The 24,448-nt window shown below is 39.8% G+C and overlaps 1 long non-coding RNA gene, 2 other non-coding genes and 2 pseudogenes across 4 annotated transcripts; 1 reads left to right on the top strand and 4 right to left on the bottom strand.

Moving 5' to 3' along the window:
* Positions 1-326: 326 nt before the first annotated feature.
* On the bottom strand, positions 327-4,842 carry LOC104874284 (annotated as a pseudogene).
* A 1,567-nt stretch (positions 4,843-6,409) lies between these two features.
* On the top strand, positions 6,410-6,725 carry LOC104874283 (annotated as a pseudogene).
* An 8,657-nt stretch (positions 6,726-15,382) lies between these two features.
* On the bottom strand, positions 15,383-18,501 carry LOC104874282. 2 transcript variants are annotated; one of them, XR_783704.2, is made up of 6 exons: positions 18,340-18,501; positions 17,819-17,874; positions 17,638-17,715; positions 17,387-17,461; positions 17,079-17,148; positions 15,383-16,712 (listed from the first exon to the last, which is right to left on the bottom strand). It is a non-coding gene; the product is annotated as an uncharacterized LOC104874282 (long non-coding RNA). The 2 variants fall into 2 exon arrangements; XR_783703.2 differs by having other exon boundaries at positions 18,344-18,500.
* LOC117286057 lies at positions 16,954-17,027 on the bottom strand. Its single transcript, XR_004517195.1, has one exon. It is a non-coding gene; the product is annotated as a small nucleolar RNA SNORD50 (small nucleolar RNA).
* Positions 17,229-17,298, bottom strand: LOC117286058. Its single transcript, XR_004517196.1, has one exon. It is a non-coding gene; the product is annotated as a small nucleolar RNA SNORD50 (small nucleolar RNA).
* Positions 18,502-24,448: the final 5,947 nt, after the last annotated feature.

Genomic DNA, 24,448 nt, shown 5'->3' on the forward strand with positions numbered 1-24,448 from the left:
TTTATTTTAGGTATAAAGGTATCTGTAGGCCCCAAAGAGGCACCTTAATGTCAGACTTTCTATTTCCTGCCCAGCTCCTGTGAATTTTCACCTCAGTGGATTGGTAGTGTATAAGCAATGCATATACACCAAGGGAGGAATTCCTGGCCTACTCAGAGGGTAGCTAGACACAGAGAGTTTTAGGGCAAATGATAACCTACCGATATACCTTCTTGGTTGAGCTAATTCACCCTTGTTAATAAAGGTTTTAGTTTCTTTTGCTAGTGACAACTTGCTGCCTCAGTAGTTTGGTTTCCTATAGAATTTTAAAGCAGCATAAATAATTTTCAGTGATCAGTATCTGCCTCCTCAAGCTGTCCAGCAGCTGTTGGTGTGGTATCTACCTCCATGCCATCTTCATGATCTTACTGAATCTTCTGTCTGGACACCAGCCATGTCAAACTGGCTGCTCACAGGCCAGTCTGAATGCTTCTTCTAGTCTCTCCAATGTGGCTGGCCTTTCTGCTATTAAGTAGGATAATCCTTCAAGGTTTAATGTGAGGATATTCCCCATCCTTGTTCATGTGCTTCCACACCATATTCTTCTCCAACTTAACCATCTTAGCCTTTATCCTTAGGACCTTGATGCAAGATGGCTTTCACATCTTTCAGTGATCATTGCCTCCAATGCTGATTTATCACTATGCAAAAATCTAAATTTAGTAACACATCTGGCATCCTCACCGTCTTCCTCTTCTTCATCAACAAGAGCTTCTTTCTTCTTCAAATTCAGCATTTACTATAATATTCAAATGCTCTTGTGGATAGGCCCATAGGTCCCTGGACAAAGTATATGAACTAGTGGTGGGTGATTCCAAGGAGAAGAGTAATCCTGAACCATCTAGCCAAGACAGGCAGCTCTCAGTAATATAAAAGGGGCCAGTGCTGAGGTCCTTCCATTCAGCACAGCTTCAGTATCTGGCTGCTGCTTCTGGAGTCCCTAGCCAAGCCCTGGCAGCAGAAATATTCCGAGGAGGCTCATCACTTAACTTTTTATTTTTTTATTTTATTTTATTTTTTGGTTTTCTGAGACAGGATCTCACTATGTAGTTGAGACTGACCTGGAACTCACTATGTAGCCCAGGCTGGTCTTGAACTCACAGCAATCCTCGTGCCTCATCCTCCTGAGTGCTGGGATTACAGGTGTGCGCCACCATGCCTGACACTGATTCTTTATTAAAGCAAAAACTTGACTAAAAGTTTAAAAACAAAACAAAAAACCATGCCTGTGTTCCCAGCACTGGGGAGGCAGAGGCAGGAAAATCAGTGTTTGAGGCCATCCTGGCCTACATAGTGAGTTTCAAGCCAGCCTGAACTATATAACAAGACTCTGTCTCCAGAAGAAGAAGAAGAAAAAAAAAAAAAAAACAGTCTGGGCATGGTAGTACATGTTGAAGGATAGTCCCAGTGACCCAAGAGGCCAAGGGAAGAGGATTAATTGAGGTCAGGAATTTGAGACCAGCCTGGACAACAGAGTGAGATCCCCTCTCATAAACAAATAACAAAAAAATGTAAACAGAAAACCACATAGGAGACAGTTTCTAATATTGGGACTTCTCCAAATTTGCCAAGGTTAAGCTGGGTGTCATGGTGCACATCTGTGATCCCAATACTCAGGAGGCTGAGGATCACCATGAGTTTGAGGCCAGCATGAGCTACATAGTGAATTCCAGGCTAGCCTGTACTACACAGTGAAATCCTGTCTCACCACCCCCAATAAATAAAATTAAAAATCAAATTTGCCAAGTTTAATATTAATCATAAATCTACAATGAACAGCAATATAGTATTTGAGCACATCATACTTTTTGAGATATGACTGTTTAGAAAGATAGACAACACTACTGGCTACACTGGTTTCATTAATTGATAGAAGTACTTAATGTGTATTTGAAAAACTTACCTTCCCAAGATGCTACAAAACTTGAAGTGATAAATCACTTATTTATTTATTTATTTAAAAAAATTCATGCCTGTAATCGGATTTCTAGAGTTTTGCTTGTGGGGCTGGGGATTTAGCTAGTGGTGCTGCTGCCTGCCTTGCAAGAGAGCAAGGTCCCAAGATCTATCCCCAGTAAAAAAAAAAAAAAAAAAAAAAGAATCATAGAGTTTTGCTTGCTAGATTTATCCAAGAAAATTGTCTTTTGTGGGGAAGACTGATCAGATATCTTGCAGATATGTGACATTATTACAAAGAATGGAGAATGCCAGTATCTTAGGGTAGATACATCTTTATGGGAAGAGGTGTGCACCACCACTCCTGGAAGAAACTGCATTTTACTAGGGGATATGTTGGAATATAAAATGGAATGCTTTGGTGGGTGGCACATGCCTGTATTTCAGCTCTTGGAAGGTTGAGGCAGGAGGATTGAGAGTTTGAGGTCTGCACATGCTAGGCACTTATATCCCCACCTACAACCCCAGCTCTCCATTTATAAATGATACAGTATTACAAAGAACATGCTGGATGTTGATATATGTATTTCCAGTCTCTCAATTTGTAATACTCATTCATCTGGTTTTTATTTATTTATTTATTTATTTATTTATTTATTTATTTATTATTTATTTATTTTGTACAGGGAATCATACTCAGGACCTTGCATTTGGCAAGGCAGGTGGTAGCACCACTGAGCTAAATTCCTGGCTTTGTTTGTTTTTTGAGACAAGGTCTCACTATGTAGTCCAGGCTGGCCTTCAAGTCTAGAATTTTTTTTTTAATTTTATTTTATTTTATACCATTCCTCTCTCAAACCCCCTTCCCTTCCTATGTATAAGAGCTTTGTTTCCATTTCTAGACTTCTCTAACTACTTACTCAGTATCTCAATTTGGATATCACACACTCCAAATCAAGGCCCTAAAAGAGGACATTTTTGGGAGTGATGGATATAGAACACAGTTTATGTATTTCAATTTACTGAGGTTATGATTTTTTGTTTGTTTTTTGAGACAGGTTCTCACTATGTAGTTGAGACTGCCCTGGAACTTACTATGTAGACCAGGCTGGTCTCGAACTCACAGCGATCCTCCTGCCTCAGCCTTCCTAGTGCTGGGATTACAGGTGTGTGCCACCATGCCCAGCTTCAAGTTATGATTCTTAATAGCTGTCAAATTTTCCATTTTTTGTTTGTTTTTTGGAGCAGGGTCTCACTATGTAGTTCAGGCTGCCCTTGAACTAACTCGCTATATACCCCAGGCTGGCCTCAAACTCACAGCCATCCTCCTGTCTCAGTCTCCTAAGTGTTGGGATTACATTGTGAGTGCCACTGTGCCCAGCTAAATTTTCCATCTTTAGACCATGTGAAACTTTTCAATCTGGCTCCTTAGTTCTATCAACGCAACCCTAGTAGTTTGCTGTCTTGGTATCTGCAGATACAGCAAGATGCAGCAAGATCATCTTCTACATTTCTTGCTTCAAATCTATAATCAGTCATTCCTCCAGCGAACCCTGGTGCCTGTAAATAGCAAATGGTATTTAAAGGTCACAACCTGGGCCCTGGGAGTCAGGTTCATACATTTGCTGTGTATGACTCATACTTGGGAGTTTCTTTATTTTCTTTCACAGTGGTTTCCAATTCACTCAGAGTGAAATCCTTTCAGTGATCCATGGGGACTTATATGTCTGCATGCTTTGTTTTCTCTCTGTCCTTACCATGCTTGTTCTTATCTGTAGGTCACTGCCACAGAAATGCCCTTTTCCCAGGTAGGTCCATGACTTAATCATTTATTCTCTGCAAATCTTTGCTCAATCTCCCTTCTTGTGAAAAGCTATCCTGTCAACTACATTTAACATTGTAATAGCGGGGCAGGTGAGGTGGTGCACTCCTGTAACACCAGCACTTAGTTAGGAAGCTGAGACAGGAGGATTGCTGTGTGTTTGAGGCAAGCCTGGTTTACACAGTGAGTTTGCGGTCAGCCTGAATTATAGTGAGGTTCTGGGTTCTATCCCCAGGATAAAACAAAACAAAAAACCAAAAATACCTGTAATAGTAATTACCTTTCCAAACTCACTTTGCACATTCCATAATCTATTTTTATATCAGTACTTATTTTCTAACATACCTTATAATTTATTATGTGGTATCTTTATCCTTTTCCTAAGGGATTTTTGTCTTCACTGCTATACTTTTAGTGCCTTGGATGGTATCTATACATGAAAGCCATTCAGTACACATTTGTTTAATGAACAAATAAATGCAAATGTTTGATATATATAGATATAGATATCTATGTATATTTATTTCCTTTTTATACTGGGGATTGAACCCAAGGCTTTCGCATTGTACTAATCTATAGGCCTTTAAAAATTCTGGGGGGACAGGTTACTCAGTTGCTAAATTGGCCAAGCTGGGCTCAAATTTGTACTCCTTCTTTAGTCTCCCCACAGTGGTGAGATTGCAGGTATGTGTCACCATGCTGGGCAAACCTTAGTATATTTCTGAGTCCTCACACATTTAACTATTAGTATACTTTTAACAGATCAAAATTAAAGCAAACAAGCCTGGGTGTAGTAGAACATCTGTAATCCCAGCACTGAAAAGGCTGAGGCAGGAAGATTAGCATGAGTTTGAGACCAGCCTGGGCTAGAGTGAGAGCTGTTTGAAAAAAAAAAAAAAATTAAGCAAACAAAATTCTTCAAGAATGTGAACTATATTCAGATTCATGGAAACAAAGCCATGAATTTCTTTTTTATTTATTTTTGAGGCAGAGCCTCACTATGTAGTCCAGACTGGCCTTGAACTCACAACAATCCGCCTGCCTCTCAGTCTCCAAGTGTTGGGACTACAAGTGTGCTCCACCATGCCCGGGTTATGTTACTTTTTGGAGTACTTTAACAAGTGAATTTGGTGGAGACATACAAACATTCAGTCCGTAACAGCTTCTAATTTTTCAGATTTCTATCTCTTTTCAAGATATTTAAATCACATGATCAGTGCTCACTCTACATATAGAATTCCACTCAATTAGACAAATATTCTGTGGATGTCATATTGTCCTAGGCACTGAATTTATAGATTAAGGGCAGTTTCTGGTTTCAAAGAATTTAACACTCTAGGTTCAGTGTTTAGAGATGAACCAATCATCCAACAGAATATTCTGTGGTGTCATTCTGTACAGTAACTGGAAAGGACTTCATTTTACCTTGTTTGCATCAGCACCTTCCTGCAGCACATCTGTATTTGTCATTATCTGGGGCAGTTTGCCATCCCACCTCTATATCTCCTCCCCTAATCAGCCTGGATGACAAGGTTAGTAATTCTAGCCAGGCATGGTGGTGCTTGCCTGTAATGCCAGCATCTGGGAGGCTGAGGCAGGAGGATCTTAGAGAATTTGAGGCCAGCCTGGGCTACATTGTGAGTTCAAGACTTGGCCTGAACTACACAGAGAGACCTTGTCTCAAACAAATACCCCCACACACAAAAAAATACAAGTTTAGTAATTCTAATACTTGCACCTGCATCTCAGTACTCCTGGTCCATCACTCATGTTCCTTCTGGGCAGTTTATCCCTAACTTTGGATGAATTAAGTTTGTTTCTGCTAGCAGTAAGATGAGTAGAGCAGAATAGTGACTATGCTGATTAACTGTATTAAAATTGGTAGTTTTCAAACCTTCTTCAGGCACGTAAGTATTACTAAGCAAACTTTTAACTTGTCTATGGTCAACTCCATTTTCTCTACAATGTCTGACAGAAGACCTTATTAGACTTCCTAAAGCCTTCATCGCATTCTCAAAGATCCCTGTGCTACTTTGCAAAGTTGTCATTAGACAATTCCTTCAACTTTCTTGCTGTGTGTTAAATTTCAAGGCACTTTTCAACCCCTCCACCCCAAGCAATTATTTGCTCAGTTCTCATCCTAGTTTTTTTTATTTCACTCTGGGCCTCCTTGGCTTTTTATCTGGTTTGTTCTAAATATATACCTGGCCTTGGTAACAGATATATTTCCTTATTTTCATCCCTGATCACAAAATAATTTCCACAACTTGAACTAATTCTGGAGTGTCCCAATTTTGGCATGCCACATTGTTCAGCTCCTGGGTCACTTTCCTTCTGTTTCTCCCTTGGTGTTCTCATTCACCTGTATAGCTTCTTGAGCATTGTGTTGTATGCCTGTAGTCCCAGCTACTCAGGAACCTCAAGTGGGACTTTCATTAGACCCTATGAGTTTGAGGCCAGCTTGGGGAACACAGTAAGGCTCCCATCTTAAAAAAAGAGAAAAATAGTAAAGTAGATTTAAATAGACCTCTGTGTGCTGATGAACTCTAGACTTCTCTAACTACTTAATATGGATATCACAGGCCATCTCATGTGCCAAATCAACACCCTATAAGGGAGAGAGGGCGAGGCAACAGTGGAGTCTGAGGTGTAGGGCAGAAGCCATGGCAGGACAGGCATGTAGGTTTCTCCTGCTTTCTGACCTAGTATTGCTTGAAAGGAGCACAGCTGAAACTGTCACCAAGGAGGCACTATACTTTCAGAAAAATCTAAAGGCAAAGTATTGCAGGCAACTGTAGCAGCTGTGGGGTTGGGCTCTAAGGGAAAAGGTGGAGAGATTCAACCATTTAGTGTGAAAGTTGGAGAAAAAGTCCTTCTTCCAGAATATGGAGGCACCAAAGCAGTTCTAGATGTCAAGGTTTTTTTCTTATTTAGAGATGGTGACATTTGTAGAAAGTATGTTGAGTGAAGTAAATCACTGTTGAAATGGCATCACACAATGCTGCCAATTCTACTGAAGTTTTTCAATCTTTCATCATGTAATTTCCGAATGGCATCAATTGTCTCTGAAATTTAGTTTCACTGTACTTGTGTACACATTTCTAAATATAATATGTAAGTGAGTGGTTAAAAAAAAAGAGTGGAACCAGGAAGGGACAGACTTTCCAGGCCATAGCCCCAGTGACCCATCTCTTCCATTGTACCCCACCTCCCAACCTCAGATTTTGCTATAAGCTCATCAGTGGACAAATCCACTAACGAGCATCACACCCCCATGAAAAAATCACTTCCCCAAAGCTCCAACTATAACACATCAGGTTTTGAGGGGGCTTGAGATATAAACTATAATGTAATGTATATTGATTATATTTAATAAATTCAGGACACAAAGACTAGTATAGTATTTTGACCAGTGTGAAGTAATACATTATCTTTGTAGATGTTTTTAAAAGTCTACTTTTATTTTGACACATAGCAATTATTCATATTTATGAAGACACAGTATGACATTCTCATACAAGTATACAATTTGTAAAAATCAGATCAGGGTACTCAGTTGGAATGTCCTATACTTGATTTTAGATTTTATGAAATCAAGTACTTATTTTATTTTTTGAAACTAAGTAATTTGACCTTTGGAGATATGAAGAGTATAGAGCCAAAAGCCAAATTCCGAACAGGCATGCCAATGAAGTCCCCTCTGCATTAGCCTTCCTATGAAAGAATAAATCAAAATAACCTGATGCTAACTAACCATCTTTCCATCATTCTTTTTTTTTTTTTTTTTGAAACAGGGTCTCACTATGTAGTTGAGACTGACTGGGAACTGTGCAGCCCAGGCTGGTCTCACGATCCTCCTGCCTCAACCTCCCCATTATACTTTTTATAAAATAAGTTTTATTAAGTACTTATTTATGAGATAGGGTCTTGCTTTGTAGTTCAAACCTCAAAGTTGCAGCAATCGTCTGGTCTAAGCCTCCCAAGTGCTGGCATTACAGGTGGCTCTAAGTACTTATTTTGTATTTATAAATCTGAGCTCAGCTACATGGCATTCTGAGACCCCAGCAGTATTCTAGTGGTGAGGAAGTCAGGACTCATGAGAGTGAGACCAAGGATTCTCATATTGAAAGAGGAACCTCTCCTGTCCCAAGATGGATCATGAAACAATGAAAATCTCAGGACTTAACCTGATCCCTTTATGTATCCAAACATGTTGGACTAATTAGATAGAGAAAGAACTGAGACAACGGAAACATTCAGTTTAAAGCAGTGGTGATGAACCTATGGCATGCATATTGTTTTTAAGATAAAAGATGTTAAGGGCCGGGCATTTAGCTCAGTGGTTCTGCTGCCTGCCTTGAAAGCACAAGGACCCAAGTTCCATCCTGGTACCAGAAGAAAGATAGAAGATGTTAATGTATGGATTTTGTTTTGTTTTGTTTTCTGGTCGAGACGGTCTTGCTACATAGTACAGGATAGCCCTGAACTCTTGGCAATCCCCTGCCTCAGTCGCCAGAGTGCTGGGGTTTCAGGTGTGTGCCACCACATCTCGCTGTGAGTTTTTTCTAAACTAAAACATCAGTATTCAGGTTTAATTGCAGTGTTGTCACTTTGCGATAAAGAAGTGGATTTGGGTTTGTAGTTTGGGCACTTGTCTCTAAAAGGTTTGCCATTGCTGGTTTGAAATTTTGTCAGTATTGTTCAGATCCAGAAACAAGCTTTTGGGAGGAAAGATGGAAAGGAAGATCAAATTCTGGCAAAAGATAAGCAGGCTATCCTAGCAGACTGAGATTCAAATAAAGACTAATCCTAATTGGGAAACTGATAAAAAACATTAAAATATAACAAAAAGCTCTTTTACACACACTGGGCAAGCAACAATGATTATGAGGTATGTTAATCAGCTCAGAGGACACTGCAGTAGGAAGCCAAATGCAGTGGATTTTGGATTTCTGGCAATAGAACTAATTTTAGAAAGTACCAAATTGTATGTTTGAGCCTACTATACTTTATCTGGAAGACTGCTGTAAGGAAGAGGACAAAGAATTCATATGACTTACTAAAGTCGGATTGAACTCCAGACCTTGTGCTTGTGAAGCAGGTGTCAGAACCTGACCATTTTTTTTTTTTTTTGGTACTGGGGATTGAACTTGGGAGGCAGCGCAGGTGACAGAACCACTGAGCTAAATCCCCAGCCCAGAACATGACCATTTCTATAACAAAAGGTTTTAGCCAAAAAGTTAGAAGGCTAATAGAGTGTAATAACCTTCAAATGAGCTTGCTTGAAAAATGTCATCCAGGTATATATTAAAGGGTTTGAATTAGTAATTACATTTAATTGAAAAATGTTAAGTTTTCTTTTTCTTTCTTTTTGGCTTTTTGAGACAGGGTCCCACTGTATAGATGAGACTGACCTGGAACTCACTATGTTGCCCAGGTTGGTCTCGAACTCACAGTGATCCTCCTGCCTCAGCCTCCCAAGTGATGGGATTAAAGACGTGTGCTACCTCACCTGGCTTAGGTTTTCTAATTTTTGAGACAGGGTCACACTATATAGTCCAGGCTGGACTTCAACTCTTGGCGATTCTCCTGCCTCAGCTTCCCAAGTGCTGTGTGTGTGCCACCACATGCAGCTGTTTCATTTCAGTGGACTCTTTTGGACTTGTTCTCATTACTTATTCTGGTATATACACTCTGAAAAATAATTAAAATATTTTAGTGAAAGAAAATTTTTGAAATTATCATGTATTCCTACTGAATAATGTCAAGTTTTACAGAAATCATGATTACAAGAATATCTTAGAAAATTTCTAACTTACTCATAAGCCTTACCAAGGGAATTTTTTCCCAGGTTGGCCCTGAACATTTTAGCCTTGTCTTTCATCTGGGTCTGTTTTATTTGTACCTAAATTCCTCATATTTATCACTTTCAAGTTTTACATGATAATATGGTTGCTCATTGTTTCTTATGACTAATTGCACATCTTACAACTGTGTACATCTGAGTTGGTCTCAAATCTATTTAATCCTCTCTGACACAAAGTATTTCTCTTGTATTTTGTTATCTATAGATTGTCCCTAACTTTTGTTATTTTGTACCACCACTAACAATAGAGAAGTGTTTATCTCTGACCCCAAGAAACTAGTACAGTGTAATGCATAAAAAGAGCACACAGGCTGGGCATGGTGGCGCACTCCTGTAATCCCAGCACTTGGGAGGCTGAGGCAGGAGGATCACTGTGAGTTCCATGGTGAGACCCTGTCTCAAAAAACCAAAAAAAAAACCAAAAACAAAAACAGTTTGGACTATATCAATTTAGTAAGTATGACATATTAAAAGATCCACTGAGACAAGGGAATGAAAACAGAAGGAACTGCATAGAGGTCAGAGGACTCCAAAGCTATTTTACAACTTTCTTGTTTTCAGCTGTTTGTCAGCTTTGACAAAAGGGTGATGGCATTTTCCTCTCCCAAGTTTTGTGAGACCTCCACAATTAAGCCTATCATTTATTGTACATTGTCCAGTTTTGTTCTAGGTATCTTGAGATATACCAACAAAAAATAAGATCTTTGCTTTTAGGTTCTAAGATTTAGATTTTAGGCCCTTCCTATATACCCAAACTGGTACTGGACACATGGTGATTCTCCTGCCTCAGCTGGGATCACAGGGATGTGGTAACACACCAGGGTAAATTCTAATATTTAAACCAGGTGTGGTGGTATTTATCTATAATCCCAGCACTTGGGGGCTGAAGCAGCAGGATCACTGTGAGCTCAAGAACTAGCCTGGGATACACAGTGAGACCATTAAAAATAAAACTAAATTCTATTATTTAGGTTGAGACATGGCCTCATTATGTATTCAACTACCCTTGAACTTCTGTCCTAAGTGCTGATATTACAGGTATGTGTCATCATGCCTGTTCATTTTCTAAAGCAGCTGGGTGTTGCTGTGGCCCAGGCTATAGGTGAACTGGGATCAAGCAATTTTCCTGTCTCAGACTCCTCAAGTGGCAGTCTATAGATGCACCTGGCTAAAAGGTACATTTTACTCTAATTTTATTTGGTTCAAGGCCTGAACACTTCTCTCATTTTTGAGCCAGTGTCTTACTTTCAAACTCTTTGATTTGGCATTTTAAAACATTATCTGCAGGTGAGTCAAACCAATGGCTTGAGGGCTATGTGTGGTCCTATCCTAGACAGTTAATGCAGCCTCATGAAACCGCACTTTTAACATGTCATTTTTAAGTTAGATTTCTCATGACTTGAATGTGTTCCTCCACAGATGTTGAGTGTAATGCCAAACACCACCTCTACCGAACAGGTGAATCTAGTCTAGTGTGTACCAAGTGTTACATGTGCTTGTAACACAGTGTGAAGACAGTATTTCAACCTCCATTTATTCAATGCAGCCCATGCAAGCCAAAAGGTTGGACAATGCTTTTTTTTTTGGTATTGGGGATTGAACTCAGGATCCTGTGCTTGTAAGGCAGGTGAGGCAGAACTGAGCTAAATCCCCAGTCCTATTACATCTATGTATTTATTTATGTATTTATTTTTTGGAGTACCGGGGATTGAACTCGGGTCCTTGCACTTGCAAGGCAGTCCACCGAACCACTGAGCTAAATCCCCGGTGTAAATTTATTTTTTGAGGCTATGCACTTCAGGGTAGCCTTGAACTATGAAGAGTCCAGGGTGGCCTTCAACTTGTAGCAGTCTTCCTGAATGGTGAAATTACAGGCATGTATGTGTCACCATGCCCAGTTTAGTAAATGACTTTTTTCTCCTAGAAAGCAAGCCTTAAGAGACCCACCCAACTTGGGAACCTGTTTATGTGGCTGGCTTCCCCCATCAAACTCATTTCTGTTTGGATAGTTCAAGCTTGTTAAGATTCACTTTCCTGAAGTATATATACCTGTTAATGTAAAGTCACTGTAATATCCAGCACCCAGGAGTTATGTGTGTGTTAGGGATTGAATGTAGAGCCTTGCATGCACTAGGCCAAGTGTTCTGCCTATGACTGTTTATATAGAAATTAACCAAAGATAGATGAAACCAAGTGTTATGGCTTGTATCTAGATGCCCCCCAAATCCTCATGCAGTCATAGGTGGGGCTGGACTAGTGTGTGACCCTGGGATTGATCCCACGCCAAGTAGCCTGGTAAGATATAAGGGATATCACTTATTGCTTTGCTACCTTCTGCTTGCCATGAACTGTTTCTCCTCAGCAATGCCTGCTGTGCCACTCTGCCTTGGAGCCAGTGGATTATGAAACCTCTACAAAGTGTGAGCTAAATAACCTTTCCTCCTTTAACTTTGGGTGTCAGGTATCTTATCTCAGCAATGAGAAAAGTAACAAATACAGTCTCTATAAAATGAAGTTTATAGGAATTAATGATCACAGTAAAAAAGGTGGGGGTATAGCTCAGTGCTAGTGTGTGCTGTACTATGTAGAAGCCCTGGGGTTCAACCCCCAGCACACAGACACAAAGCCAAAAATTTCTCAAATAAACCCCCTATTATTCTATCTCAAGAAATTAGAAAAGCAAACCAAACTCCACATTACAACATAAAAAGACAAAATTAGATACAAAAGTAACTCAACAAGGCTGATGCAAGAAGACTGCTGTTAGAGGCAACCCTAAACTACAGATTGAGACTGTTTCATTCAATATAATAAAGGTCCCATATAAACCAGCAGTTAACATTTAATGGGGAAAAGCTCAAAGTTTTCCTTTAAAATGGGAGCAAGAACGCTCACTTTTAGCCAGGCGTGGTGGCTCACACCTGTAATCCCAGCACTTGGAGGCAGAGGCAGGAGGACTGCCATGAGGCCAGCCTGAAGTGCAAAAGGGAAATAAAGAGCATCCAAACTGGAGAAGAGGTAATCAAAATGTTATTACACATGGCATGATCTTACACAGTACATAGCAAACAATGATTAATGATTCTACCCTAAAATTGTTAGAACTATAAAAATCACTTAGAAATTAACTTAAGCGGTAAAATATTTAAGAAAAAAAATGAGCACATACACAAAATGAGAATATATCCCATGTTCATGGATAGGAAGTTAAAATGTCCACACTTTACAAATCAGTTTAGCTAGCATAATTCTTACCAATGATAGTACTCATAGAATGAAAAAATAGTCCTATAATTTGTATGGAACCACAAGACTCTAAACAGAAACAAAAACAAAACAAAACACCAAACAAACAACTAAACTAGTAGCATGATAGGCACCATACCAAAGCTAGCAACAATACATCTGTAGTATGATTTGCTACCTGATTTTTAACAAAGGCATCAAGAGCACACATACTGGGGAAGGGCAAGTCTTTTCAATTAAGTGATGTCAGGAAAACTGGCTACCTACAGGCAGAAGAAACTAGACCTGTAGTACAAGAGGATCACAGACAAATTTAAGATATGTAACTGCTAGATGAAAATAAGGAAAATACTCCAGAAAGTTAGAATGACCACTGCATTTTTGGACATGATCTTGAAGACACAAGCAACAATAAACAAGATCAAGCTAAAAAGCTGCACAATGGAAATGGCAGTAATGAAACAATCTGTAAGACAATAGAAAATATCTGCAAATTATTTACCCATCACCTAATCTCAAAGGATTAATATCTAGATCTACTGGAACAAAATATTAATATTTTAAAAATGAAGGCCAGGCATAGTGGCACCCACCTGTAATCATAGCACTTGGAAGGCTGAGGCATGATTGCTGAAGTTCAAGGGCAGACTGAATGACACAGCAAGAACCACTCAAAAAAAAGAAAAAAAAAAGGGACATATCATTCTAAAACCAAGAACAAGAAAGGGATGTCTACTGTCACCACTCTTGTTCAATATAGTTCTGGAAAACACTAGCCAGAGCAATTAAACAAGAGGATGAAATAAAAGGAATAAGGATAGAAAAGGAGGTTAAATTATTATTTGCAGATGACATGATACTCTACATAGAAGAGACCAAAACTCCACTACAAGACTTCTAGATTTGATAACCAAATTTAGTAGTGCAGCTGGATACAAGGTCAATACTCAAATAACCAATAGCCTTCCTGTACACAAATAGCAAACTCAATGAGAAAGACATTTTTAGAGAAATAACCCCTTTCACAATAGCATCCAAAAAAGACCCTAGGAATCAACCTAAGTAAAAGACCTATGCACTGAAAACTACAGTACTCTGAAAAAGGAAATTGAAGTGGATTATCAGAAAATGAAGACATAGGGCCGGGGATTTAGCTCAGTGGTTCTGCTGCCAGACTTGCAAGCACAAGGGACCGAGTTTGATTCCCCGGTACCAAAAAAAAAAAAAAGAAAAAGAAAATGAAGACATCCCTTAGGAAGAACCAAATATAGTAAAATTGGCCATACTTCTAAAACTGCTACACGGATTGAATACGATCCCAATCAAAATTCCAACAGTGAATCTCACAGAATTAGAAAAAAAAAATCCTAAATTCATTTGGAACCAGAAGAGTCCTAGAATAACAAAGGCAAGTCTGGGCAACAAAGGCAAGGCAGGGGGTATCACAATTAAAATTATACTACAAAGTTGTGATAAAAACAGCACGGTACTGGCAAAAGAACAGACCTGAGAGCTGTGCATGGTGGTGCATAACTGTAATCCCAACACTTGGGAGGCTGAGGCAGGATTGCTGTGATTCGAGACCAGCTTGGGCTACATAGTGAGACCCTGTCTCAAACAAATCAACAAACCAACTAACCTGAGGATCAATAGCACAAACTAGAAGATGCAGAAACTCCATACTCAGCCACCATATCTTTGACAAAGGAGCCAAACACCATCACTAGAAGATAATAATTGGTGCTAGAAAAACTGGCTTTCCATATGCCGGAAGATTGAAACTAGGTCGGTATCTTTCACCATGCACTAACCTAAAATGGAAATGGATCAAAGACCTAAATATTAAAATGGAAATGCTAAATTTGCTTGAAGAGAAGAATACAGGTAGAACACTTGAGGAGATAGGAGTGGGCAAAGACTACATGAACAAAATCCAGAGACTGCAAAGGAAATACTACAAAGAAAACTGGGACCTCATCTTATTAATGTTCATGAAATGAGAATTAAAATGCTGAGATGCCATTATCACTCCAAAAACAATGGCTGCTATCAAGACATCTATCAGTAACAAATGCTGGTGAGGCTGTGTGGAAAAAGGAACCCTCCCTCCTTCAGTTTTGGAAGTGTAAGACTGGTGCAACCATTGTGGAAATCAGTGTGATTTCTCAAGGTAGCTTTCTAAGAGAATTAAAAGCATACCAGCTACACATGCACTCATGCAGTTTGCAAGCTAAATCTGGGAAATAGGCAAAATGCCCATAGGGACATACTTTTAATACAGTGGAGTACTACCCTGTCATAAGGATGAGCTTGAGATATTTCTAGCAGAGTGAAATCAGACACACATTTTTTTGGTACCAGGGATAGAACTCGGGACCTTATGCTTGTGAAGCAGGTGGTGGAACCACTGAGCTAAATCCCAAGTCCCAGACAAAAATTTAAATACATTATTTCTGTGCTGTGAGAAACCCAAAATGGAAATAACTGCAGGGATAGGGATTTAGTTCAGTGGTACTGCACTTGCCTCACAAGTGCAAGGTCTTGAGTTCAATCCCTGGTACCAGAAATAAGGACTATAATGTATAATAGGTATTAGGAAAATATTCAAATGGAAATGGGAAGGGAGGGGGAATGGAGAAAGGGACAAGAAAAAGTGAAAACAGGAAGGAAAGATGGAAACAAAACTTTTGTACATAGAAGGAACTTGGGAAGAGGTGGGATTTATCATGTACAAATTCCCCATTTTGTTATAATTATGTAAGCCTAAAATGTACCAATAAATGTTTTGCTATTAAAAAAAATGGGCCAAGGATGTATTTTGCAAGAAGGCTGTTTAATCTGTAGGAACACACACACACAAAGGGCAAATGAGAATTGGGTGTGGTAGTGCACAGCATCAATACCAAGGCTCTGGAGGTTGAGGCAGGATTACATGTTCAAAGAATGACTAGACTGTCTCAAGAAACAAAGTACTACCAAAACCCAAAATGGGCTGAGCTACTCAACAGCTACTTCTCAAGACTGCCAATAAGCACATAAATCTTCATCAGTAATTTCTAGGGAAATGAAAACCAAAACAAGGCAACACTTCAATTAAAAAGGCTATCACCAAAAACACAAATATCAAGCGTTACCAATGATGGGAAGAACTACTACTGCCTCCAAATATCAGAAATAGAACCCAACTATTGTTTATATATGGACATAAAAGAATTCAAGTATGTCAGAGACATCTGTATTTGCATACTTAACTTATTGCAGCAATATTCACAGGAGCAAAATGTGGAACTAATGTAGTTCTCTATTAACAGGTGAGCAGATGAAGGTTGAGGCATGAAAACAAGTAAAATTTCGGCAGTACACATAACTATAGTACATACATTTAAATAAGACAGCACACTGATTGCTATGTAGAAATTTCACTTATTAACTCCATCACTAGGCTAGTCATTGATCAATGACAAATTAGGCCAGCTCTACATATATGGCAGTGTCCCAAAATTGCAAAAACTTTCACTTTTAAATCCAGATGATTAAAGGCATGTTAGATAATCCCAAAACTCTGAGGCTGAGATAGGAGGATGGAAATTTTACCTCAATCTGGGAAACTCAGATTTAATTTAGTGTTTCCTCTCAAAGGCTGGTTAGCTAAAATTCAAGAACTCCCCAAAAACCCAGGCTGTTTCATTGGCTACCAGTGAACTGTATGCCTAATGCAACTCCAATACCAAGCAAAAGAAAAACTAATGCAATCCCAACTTTTAAAGTGATCTTCATGTGTGCCTTTCTTGGTGGTCTTCATCAGCCATTCATACAACAGGAAAACCCATTATGGTACCAGCCCTAGAAAAGGAAAAACATGAAAGTCACAAAACTGTTTAAGATCACAACTTTTTTTTGAGAGGTCTCACTTTATAGTGCAGGCTTGCCTTGAGCTCACTATGCAGCCCAGGCTGGCCTCAAACTAGCAGTGATCCTCCTGCCTTATCCCCGAGTGTGGGATTACAGGCATGCACCACCAGGCCCGGTTAAAACTTATTTAAAAAGTATTTGGAAAAAAAAAAAACTGTCCTTATATTGGTCTATCTCAGAAGCCAGATCCGTAAATGTTATTTTTTTCAACAGGAATTCAGGTTCGGGATAGGATCATCACAGATAAGACCAAGGACACAATATCTGGTAATTACTATGCAAACAAAATCTACTCACAGAAATCAATCAATCCACCTTAGGCACTTCCCAGCAAGATGGCTTCTGAGTATACTGGAATACTTACTCACTGAAAAAGATTAAGCATTTTGAGTTATTGAACAGAACTATCATAAAAATCTAAACATTTTATTCACAAATTTTGGTCACATCTCAGAAGCCGAATCCGTGCATGATTTTCTTCAGGTAATCAGCTTCGGAATAGGTTTCATCATTGAGTAGTAGACCAATCATGCCTTACACTCTGGGTTTCATCATTAGCACCATTAGAAATCATTAGAAATACCATTTTAAATCACACAACTTACTTTAACATAAGTGATATCTCATCTTCAAAATGGCCAATGATATCTATACCTTCAACATTATCAACACCGATGACACTGTTGAAAGACAAAAATTTCAACTCGCTTACATTCAGCTTGAACATATGCTTAATCACAATATAAAGTCCAGTACTGGGCCGGGGATTTAGTTCAGTGGTTCTACTGTCTGCTTAACAAGCTCAAGGTCCAGAGTTAGTCCCTGGTACAAAAAAAAAAAAAAGTCCAATACATACCTGGTGTGACTGTCAAGTTTTGAGCAAGTATTTTTCCATTGAAGGTTCTGGTGGACAGTTTGGAATTTTTTCACTCGACTAGTATAAAGAAGCAAAATTTAAGTGATGCACTAATTTTTATCTTCACGAAGTACGTTTACCCCCCCCGTCAGATTGAAAAAATCATTTTAATAGTTTTTACCTTGGCACGTGCACTCAAATACTCCGATATATCTCCGAAAAACGGCGACATTGCTCCTGCAGGAAAGCGACTAAGTTTGAAATTAAACATTACAGAATGCGGACGTTTCAATTCTTTTTCAGCACTAATCCCCCCTCCTCCCATTTTGTTAATCCGAATTGCACACAACGTCCCCTGAGAACAAAACAGCTCCGAATCCTACAGGGTCAGGGGTGACCCTGTTGAAATAACCTGGCGACAGGAAAATATCATTTTCCGTGTTAGCAAATGCTTGCCGCTCTTGAACGAACCTCCCACGCCAGAACCCTAAGTATAGCTTTCCCGCCTCCAGCCAATTTAGGAGGCGCCCCAAGCCTGGACCACGACAGGAGCTGAAAACACGTCTGTCCGCTCAAGGCTTCCTAGGGGACCTTCTGCAACAGTATTCTGAGCTTAAGTCCCCAAGATAACAGCACTGAGGCAGGAAGTTCCTCCTGCACCACCATTTTCTGTTCGCACAAAGCCCCATAAAATGCACTCACGTACTCAAAGAAGGACGACCCCAGGTCCCGACGTAAAAGAACTAGCCCTTCCGCTTGCAGCTCCCTATATAGCCTCTCCCGAGTCAGAGCGAGGCCTCCCCGCCGTCTCTCCCCTATTGGACGCGCGAGAGGATGGGGCGTGGCAGTCTCCCAAGGCGAAAGAGCGGAAGCGCGCGTGGCGTCTCTTTCTTGGGGGGGGCGTCCCGGGGCGTGGTGCGCGCGCCGTACGCCCGTCGCGTGCCCGTCCTTCACTGTAGCGCGCTTACGCAGGCGCGGCGTGCCTCTTTTCTTGAGTCTGCCAGGCTAGCAGACATTATGAGGCGCGGGAGTGGCGCCAGAATTCAAACAGCTGCAGTTGCAGGCGAGGCGGCCTTCTGTATCGAGTCAAGTTCGCCCAGGACAGACAGAGTGAGGTGGCCTCAGTTGAAGCCTGACCCACAAAACTAGTGCCGCGCGGGACTTGGCACCTAGTGGAGGCCGCTGGTGGAGCTGGCGGGCACTGGCTGCTGCACTCTCAGAAAGGGAACTTGGCGGGCAGAAATGCTCGTGAGAAAAAACTGTCCACAGGGTGGGAACCGGTTTTTCAGGCGGGCGCCCAGCCGCGCCACGCGACCGGCTTCCTTGTGCCAGGCACTGCCAGTGCACTGTAACCAACCAGCCCAGAGAAATCTCCGGCAGACAGCAAGCCCGAGAGATTGCATTCTTTTTCGCACAGAAGGAAACCGAGGCTCAAAGCAGCCACATGATTTGTCTAAGGTCACACAGCTGAAATGGTATGCTATTTTTAAATTCTTTGTAGGAATCAGATATACTGAACGTAGTACAAATGTTAATTTGAGAAGTATCCCTGCATACTTAAACCAAGTAACACTTAAAAGTTAATCAATGCTTTCAATAATTACCATGCACAAGTGAAAATCTATGTGTGCGCATATGACATTTGAACGTTTAATCAGGAGGAATACTGGAGTCCAGGAGTTCAGGGCCAGCCTGTGTAACATAAGGAGACCAGTTCTACAAACAAAATGCTGGTGTAGCTCTGTGGTATAGAGTCTGCCTAGTAGGTGAGGTGTAAGGCCCTGGGTTAGATCCCTAGCACCTGAGGGGGGAAAATCACGTCTTCTCTTTTTGATTTCATTGTAAACACTAGTTACAACTACATAGCCAGAGCCTGTCTCAGAGAGAGAGAGAGAGAGAGAGAGGGAGAGAGGAGAGAGAAATACAAAGTAAGCGAAAAGCAAATTTCTTTAATAGGAACCTAAGTGATACAGTATTTACTTGATTGGACTTCATGTAGTCTTTTATATTGTAGTGCACAACATAAGTTTGCATATCTTCATTGGTTTAAAAAACAAAAAAATTAAGACAGTAAAATAAGATATAAAAAGCAATGTAAGTTTTCTTCTCCACATCTCGGATTTTTCTCAGTACTACTCTCCAGCAGGTAAGGACTTATTAACTGTTTTCAAAAACTTTCATTATGTATACAAATATATGTACCTAATTTTTCACACACAAATGAGGATCTGCATACTCTTCTGCAACTTGCTTTTCTTTCACATAGAGACCATAGACATTTTTCCACATCGGTACATTTAGATGATCTTATTCCTTTAAAAAAAATTTTTTTTTTTTCATAAAGTCTTGCTATGTAGTTCAGGCTGGCTTTGAACTCACTATATAACCAGGTTGGCCTGGAGCTCGCAGTGATTCTCCTGCCTCAGTCTCCCTACTGTTAGTACTAAAAAATTGAAGTTATTTGGGTTTTTTTGCGGAGAATACTGGGGATTGAGTTTAGGTCCTTGCACTTAGCAAGTCAGGCGGCATCACCACTGAGCTAAATTCCCAGCACAGGAGTTTTTTGTTTCTTTGTTTTTAATTTTATTGTTTGCTTGGTGTTTTTTGTTTGTTTGTTTTTGCGGTACCAGGGATTGAACTCAGGACCTTGTGCTTTTGAGGCAGGTAGCAGCACCCCTGAGCTAAATTCCTGGCCTTTTGTTTGTTTGTTTTTTTAAAGACAGGGTTTTGCTATGTAGTTCAGGCTGGCTTGCACTCACTATGTATGCCAGATATAGTGAGACTCCTGCCTCAGCCTGTCCAGTGCTGGGATTGCAGACATGTGACACCACACCTGGCTACACATTGGATATTAACACACCATAACATATTTATGCACCTCCCTTGACCCTATGGAAGAAATCCACAATTATGGCATAAAATTAAGACAACCTAGGTATTAATGTACAGTTAATATATATGTATAATGGGACAGCCATATCCCTGCTAATGATAGAGGAAAATAATTCAACAGTAATTTTACAGAGTTAACTATCAAAAGTTTAAAATTGCTTCATGGTTATACTATTAAAGATATAGGGGTTGGGAATGGGGAAATCTAAGAGGAAAAGTTTTAACTATGTGATATGAGAATGAGGAAAGAGAAATTGTACAAAGGATCTAATTGGGAATTAGAAGGATGTTTATAGAATTAGGTAAAGGTAAGAAGAAAAAGTGATGAGAAATAGAAGATAAAAAAAGAAAGAAAAAAAATATAGGGAGTAAAAATAAGGGGCAAAGCTTACAGGGAGGAAAATTAAGAGAGGAGGAAACAGTAAATCAAGGAAAAAAGAAAGAAAAAGATAAAATGCAAGGAAGAAGGACAAAAGAAAATATTCCAAGTCCCAATAAACTGTTTAAGGAGGAAAAGGAAGAAAAAAAAAAAGAAAGCAAGACAAACTGATAACAATGCACACAACCACAGAAGACAACAACAAAAACACAAAAAACTGAAAAAAAAAAACAAACTGACCACCCAAACAAAAAAATGTGATTTCATATGTGTGGCTTTCTTCTGGGCTCTACAATTTTGGGTCAGTGTCTAAATCAAGATGTGTCCCTGCTCACTCTGGTAGATAGAGAAGGCAGTCAAGCTCCAGATTGTGTTGGATACAGGATCCAGCAGGCAGTAGGATTAGGGTGAAGATGCCAACGCCATGACTTTCAAATCCACGGCAGCTCTGGCTGAGCCTGGCCTCTGGCTGTGGGAATGGGGGTCTGTGTCCTTTACTTTAAACATCTCAAGATCTCTTTCAATCCTCACTGGGCTTCCTTGACCCTGGCTATCTACTATGTCTGGCTTTCACCCTGTCATGGCAGGAATGTAATACTGGGAGCCCTGAAATGAAGCCATCCTGTGGATACTTTTGAGTCCCAGGTTCCAACAACTCCTTCGAATGTCATCTAACCAGACATTCTCTGCAGGGGATGTGGTTGGTCATTTGGACTAGAGTCACTGACCAGCTGCTGCTTTTTGAAGGACTCACATGGGAGCAGAATCCTGCACTCTCCCTGCAGCTCACAATACTTGTTAATGCATTCCACTGACAAGTTTCTCCCAGAAGCTCTCTGTAATCCCCAGCTTTCACTCTGTCTTTGAGATTCAGTCTCTCTTTCTCCCAAGCTAGGAGCCAGGGAGTACATGTAGATTGTCCCTTTCCTTCTCTGTGTTATTTTCTGTCTTTTCAATTTCTCTATAGGTTTTAATTTTCCTGTTAGAGCCTTCCTGATTGATTTTCAAGGATCTACCTGTCTTTTTTTTTTCGCCATGTTTTTATTTTTCAATGTGTAGATTATAAAGCTTAGTCTGAGTTACTTACCACTCTGCATTTCCCTGGAAGTCTTTTGGATTCACCTTTGTAGAATAAAGCTAGTTCCACCTGAGATATCTGAAGAAAAACATTCAAAGAAGAAAGCTTCTGTGAACCACTGGAAGACCTTAGGTTCCTATTCAAAAAGCAAGACTCCAGCTCTGATTCAGGGACAAATAAATAGAGTCATATAAATGGGTATTGGTAGCCTATCTAATATCCCTCTGTCTCAACAGGAAGCATGGAAATCTGTTCTGCTCCTCATATTTGGGCTCTACATCCTTAACCCAATAGTAGTCTGGCCAGTTTACCAAGCTCTCTTCCATTAAGCAGGCAGTTCAACAGTTCTTCACATATAGACACTAACTCTTATCATTTTCCCACAGGTTTTTTTCAACCCAGGTGGTGTGTAACAAACATCCAAAGAAAGAGAGCGCATAATCCCTAGTTGATAGGACCTATAGCCTCATTCCTACAGTAGGAGGAAGTGGCCATGTGAAGATGGAGATCTTCACATCCTTAGCACCTCATAAAGAATTACAGAAAATGAGGCAGGAGATCAGGATGTGGCAAACTGGCTGGGCAAGTGGGCATGATCTGTCAATCATGGAGTTCTAGGACACAGCACAACAATTCGCAAAGCCCTGCACCTGGGACCAATCAGAAACTACTATTTCAATTCTTCTTGAAAGAACTCAAGCAAATTTTCAAAAATTTATTTATTTTTTATTAGTACATGTTTGCAGTACGTAATGATCACATTCATCATGGGGGATGTGTATATGTACATACCACATCTTAATTTTTTTCATAAACTTGTGTGCCTGATTTATTTCACTTAAGATTATAGTCTTGAGGTACACCCATTTACTTAAAAATGATTCAAGTTTATCCTCCTTTATGTCAGAGTATTACTCCATTGTATATAAGTACCACATTTTCTTCATTTATTGTTGGCCGTAAGGGCTGTTTCCTAAATTTAGCTATTATAAATTGTGCCACTATAATCATGGGTATGGACGTATCACTGTGGTTCGATGACTTTAACTCTATTGGGTAAATACCTAGAAAAGGAATAACCAGGTCAAATGGAACATCTACTTTTAGTTTTTTGAGGAATCTCCATACTGATTTCCATATTGGTTGTATCAATTTACGCTCCCACCAATAGTGGAGAAAGGCTCTTTTTTCTCCCTCCATAGCTTTCAGCATTTGTTATTGGCTGATTTCTTGATGGTAGCCATTCTTTCTGGAGGGAGGTGGAATCTCAGTGTTATTTTCATTTTCATTTTCCAAATAGTCATGATGTTGAACATTTTTTTCACATATTTATTGGTCTTGTAATTTTTAATTTGAGAAGTGTCTGTTCATTTCAGGTGCACATTTTTGGATTGGGTCTTTAAATTTGAGGGGTCTAATTATTTTGAATTTTTTGTATTAGTCCTCTGAGGAGTAGCTGGCAATTTTTCCCCCATTCTGTAGGTTGTCTCTTCACTCTGTTGGTGATTTCCTTTGCTATGCAGCAGTCAAATTTAATGTAATCCTATTTGTGGATTCTTTGTAATATTTTCTTTGCAAGCCAGGTTTTTTTCATAAAGTATTTGCTTACATATATGTCTTCAAGAGTTTTACCTATTTTATTTTCTATCAGACTAAGTATTTCTATTTTAATATTTAGATCTTTGATCTATTTTAATTTTAGCTCAGTGCATGGTGAGAGATGTGGGTCCAGGCTCATCTTCAGCATGTGGAAAGCCAGTTTTCTCAGCACCATTTATTAAAGAGGTGATTGTTATGGTTTTTTTTTTAAACATCCCCCCCAAAGCCTCATGCCGTTAGTCACAGGTAATTTTGTCAGAGGTGGCTGATTCTAGAGTGTGTGATGGTAGGATTAAGGGTGTGTGATTATTAAACCAGCACACTGATTGGTGTGGCACAGGCCTAATCTCAGTAGTTTGGATAAGATAAAAGGGGCAGAAAGGTGCTGTTAAGGTTTCCCTGTTGCTTTTGCTACCTTGTGGGCAACAGGAACTGTTTCTCCTCCGGGATGCCCCTCTGCCACGTCACACTGTGCCTTAGAACCAGCTGATTATGGACTGAAACCTCTACAAACTGTGAGCTAAATAAAGCCTCTCCTTTTAAGTGTATATTTTTTCTCAGCAACAACAAAAAAGTAACTAACACAGCTATCTTTACTCCAGCAAAGTTATTTGGCACCTTTGTAAAAGATAAAGACCTGGGTGTTGTTGGAGTTGTCTCTGCATCCTCTATTCTGATCCCCTAATCCACAAATCTGTTTGTTTGCCAGTACCATGCTGATAACATCACTTAGCTTTGTGCTATAACTTCGAATCAGGGATTGTGATGTCCCTGCCTTGCCCTTGTTGCCTAGAATTGCTTTCGCTCTCATCTGGTTCCAAATGAATTTTAGGCTTGTTTTCTCTATTTCTGTTGGGGAATGC

Source organism: Fukomys damarensis, unplaced genomic scaffold (assembly GCF_012274545.1).
Source record: "Fukomys damarensis isolate Sample0158 unplaced genomic scaffold, DMR_v1.0_HiC HiC_scaffold_14, whole genome shotgun sequence".
Taxonomy (NCBI): Eukaryota; Metazoa; Chordata; class Mammalia; order Rodentia; family Bathyergidae; genus Fukomys; species Fukomys damarensis.